Source organism: Sinocyclocheilus rhinocerous, unplaced genomic scaffold (assembly GCF_001515625.1).
Source record: "Sinocyclocheilus rhinocerous isolate Xijiao unplaced genomic scaffold, SAMN03320098_v1.1 scaffold258, whole genome shotgun sequence".
NCBI classification, from domain to species: domain Eukaryota; kingdom Metazoa; phylum Chordata; class Actinopteri; order Cypriniformes; family Cyprinidae; genus Sinocyclocheilus; species Sinocyclocheilus rhinocerous.
Window position 1 is genome coordinate 689354 of NW_015634010.1, and position 4434 is coordinate 693787.

A 4434-nucleotide genomic window follows, 5' to 3' on the forward strand; every position below is an offset into this window, starting at 1 on the left:
AAAAAAAAAAAGTATGTTTTATTTCTTCTGTGCAACACAAAAGGCGATATTTTGAAGAATGTTTCTGATTTTGAATGCACAATTAAAGTCAGTAGGGTCCAAACAAAAATTTTTGGACCCCATTTACTTTCATTGTATGGAAAAAAACTCAAAGTGCGTTTTATAAGTCATACAGGCTATGGAAGAGCATGACGGTGAGTAAATTTAATTTTCGGGTGAACTATCCCCTTAAATTAATCTGGTTTGATCCTATCCCAGGTGCATTTTGACAATTTTTTAAAAAAGCACTCACCGAGTTATCCATGCTGTATTCCCTTTATAGAGGAGTCATTGTTGAAACAGATTCAGATTCAACTAAATAAGCCATTGTACAATGAATGATTGCAGAGGAGAAACATCTGGCAACAGCAGGCCGCTGGAGTGTTTGTCTACAGATGTGGAACAGTTCCAGCTCAGATTTACAACAAAGACTACATGCAATAGGTGGCGTAATGGCCTGGATCAAAGCCCCAAATTGAGGAGCTAAAGATCGCGAATCAGATTAACGACTCTCGCACAATACCGACAGCTGTTCGTAACGCTGAGAGCTAAAGATATTCCCTCAGATTAACAGCGATGACAATGCCAGCAGCTGCTGCTAGAGCGGATAATAACAATAGACGGGCGAGTGGACTAAGAAGATGGAGAAAAACATGTGCTATCATGACAAAGGGGTTGACAGACTCAGACGCTTTACATCCCACAATCCCTGAGGATCAAACGGGCTTTGTATCAACGCGCTGCTCTTACGAGAGGGCTCCAAAACTAATCTTGCCGCTGCTGCCATTGCTTTTCACTGAGCAAATCCTGACTGTGATAGTGTTGTTAACAGGCCTGCTGTCTGTGAAACAAAAATGATGGAGTGAACGCCATTGTCAGTTCTCAAAGCAGGAACAAATCGGCCTCAATGTTAGTGTTCAGTTAAGCACTGGCGACAATGGGAAGCTGCCTGTGTGGTCTCTGTTGATAGAATTACTGTTGTTATCAATAGCTCAGTCAATTTATGTTTTACTCGCATTACTGTACAGTATATCCGAAGCATTACAAACACAATACATGTAGACCAAGTCTTTTCATTTCTATGACATTATAGGATTAGCTTGTTTTCTTTATTGTCTTCTACACTATAATACGGATTCTTAAAAGTTGTAAATAAAACCATGATTATTGGAGTACATTCTACTTCAAAAATGTCATGTTTAATTCATTGTGTTACTTGCCGTTTCTTTAATAGCAGTTTCTGAGAGAAAATAGTTTCAAAGGAATTTCTTTCAGCGATTTACGTAAATTGCTAGTAAATTTCACAAATAATTACGAAGAAACAGCAAGTAAACAATACATTAAAATGTATCTTTAAAAATATTTTTTACAGTGTAAATATGCACACACACACACACACACACACTCTCTCACGCTCTCTCTCACACACACACACACTCTCTCTCTCTCTCTCTCTCTCACACACACACACACACACACACTCTCTTCTATCATGCTGGAGACTTTCCATTGACTTCTATTGTTTTTATGCTGAGCTCATGATATTTTCTATCCCAAAACCTAACCCTCACCGAAAACTTTTCGCGTTATTAAGACATCATTTTGTATGCTAATTAAGTCATTTCCTTGATTTAGGTGGTTTCAGGTTTAACTGTATTCGAGGGGACATTTGGTTCACACTAAGTTGGCAACATCTAACCCAAACACACTAGAATATGAGACAAACGCCATTTTCTCCTGACACTCCACATGCATCGTATTCATGACTGCACACCAGGAATCATGTGCTTGACCTTCAGTTCCTAATGACATTACCTTTGGGGTCAGAGATCATCAGAGACAGGTCTATGGGGTGTCAGTAACGTTGTGCAGTGGGTCATTAATTATGATCATGCATGCTTCCTACCAGCATCGTAGTAAAGCTCAATTTCAAAACATTTGATTTTTTTTTTTTTCTGCTGTTTGTGTATTTTTGACTCCAGAGAAGCCTGAAGTCATTTGTATTGCCGTCTGTAAAGGGCAAGTTTTTTATTTGTTAAAGATTAATCATTCTGTCTTAAATCAGCGTACCTTTCAAACTCAGATAGGTAGAGTAAAACTGGATGATAAAAAATGCTATAAATGTGACTATTTAAAGTATTGTTATAAATCTAATAATGCAATGAATGTGGCATGTGTCTCTGCGCCACAAAAAAAATGGCCAACAGATGGCAGCAGTGTGCTGTCCATGGCTTAGAGTTAAAGAGGGCCTCTTTTTGAAGCGTACATGAGATGATAAAAATGCTCTGTGGTATTTGACTTTCAGCAACAGTAACTGCAAGATCTGCAATTCCTTATGTCATATAAGTTATGTTAAAATGAGCAGCTGGATGGCAGTAGAACTGAGGTGAGTTTCTTCAATATAATCATGATACAGCAAAAATAAAATTAATATTTGTGTTTTAAAGTAAAAAATATAAACAGCTGATATGATAGTGTTTTGCAGTGTTCAGTACAGATTATTTATTTCTAGTTTGCTATGCAATTTTTAAGACCTCATAAAATTTTGAAAATACATGCACAGGACCATTTAAGTAAAAAAATAAATTAATAATAATAATAATTGTATATATATATATATATATATACATACAAATTATTTTACAATAATATACGTTATGACAAAAAATATCAATCCTTTGTTATTTGTCAATTCCTTTATATTTTATTCATTCTTTTGAAGGTAATTAAAACACTATTTAAGCTTTTATAATTATTTTGCAAAAGACTATACTAAATTATGGGGTAAACGCATGCAAACATTTTAAATATCTTGACTATTTACATAATACATTTTATAATTGATATAGTACATCTAACTGTTTTAATCATTTTTGCATTTAATTAAATGGTTTTGAATTGTAAATTGGAGATAATATTTTCAAAATATTGTCATTCATACAACAATTTATCTGTAACTCAGAATGTGTTTTCCTGCTCTCATGAAAAATATCATTCTATTTTGTTCATAATAATATATAATTAGGCCATATTAAAGGGACATTTGTTTACATTTTCCTCCCTCCATGAATTTAACACATTAAATGAAGAATGAAGTCATTCTTCAAGCAGTGAAACACTGTTGTATTATTACAGCAATGTGTTTAGTCTCTGTAGGTGAAAGTGACAGAGTTTTTCAGAGGTGTTACAGTACGGCTTGTGTGCTTTGCGAGTCAGTGGGACAATAGGTCATCTGTGCCCCACACAAGAGGGTGGAGACGCCATCGCCAGGGAGACTAAAGCTTCTCACCTGATTGGCTGAATTGGGGGTTTGAATCGTTTACTTTGGACTGACTCTGTTTGTAGGATTTTGTTCTCAATTAAATGTGGAATGCAGAGTTTTTTGGGGGTGCCGGTGTGTACATGTGCCCTTTCTTTTTATTCATAAGCAAATATAAAGGTCTCTTTAGAGAGGCTTGTGGAGTGAGCGAGAGTGATATCACCTAATCCGAAGTCGTTTTAACAGTCTTTTTAGCGATCTGATTTAACTCTAGCGTTAACTCAAAGTGTTTCTGCTATAGGCGCAAATACACAAGAGACACTTTAGCACACTTTAAATCTTTTTTGTTGTTGTTTTTCTTCTCACCTTTCTTCTTCTTCTTCTTTTTTTGGCTTAGAATAACTTTAAAATGGCAGGAAAGCCTATTTCTGTATTACTGAAGTAGAGTTTATTTGGTTTGAATGTAAAAAAAGTGCATTTAACGCAAGGGACATTTAAGCTTTAATGAACCTACATTAGAACAAACACTCTTCGACAACTTTGAAATGTGTCTCTCCAGCCTTCATACGCAGGGAAAACATAAGGCTGACCAATCTTAGACGACACAAAGACGAGCTTTGTTCTGAGCATGAAAATCAGGCTGATCTAAAATAATTAATATGTCCTTGAGAAAAACAAAGGGCCCTCACAAAGCAAGAGATGGAGCTATAGAGATAGGAAAGATGGCTGATAATTGTTTTCAAGTCCTAGGCTATCTGTAAATGAGTTTGTTGTGCTGAAAACACTGTGTTTGCTGTCTTTTATACAGCTCCCAGTTTTTTTCTTTCTTTCTACTCCTTGCCTTTGTTTCTTGTCATCCCAGCTCTCATATTTACTGTCTCCCTGGCTTTCATGGAGCTCCCGCTGCAAATTCTTTTGTGTACCAGGCTTTTAACATCTTTGCCCGGCTATTTATTTCTCCTCTCTGCTTTCACCCCAGACTTTGAATCTGTGCAACAGAAGACATTTTACCTCAGCTTTTATTGGTAATTAGGCGATGTCCTCCCTCACCCCCGTGACCCCTGTGAGATGCATAAGGATCACAGAGTAAACAAGCACAGAAGGGCCTCATGCTGCACGCACAGAGATGGTTTGTG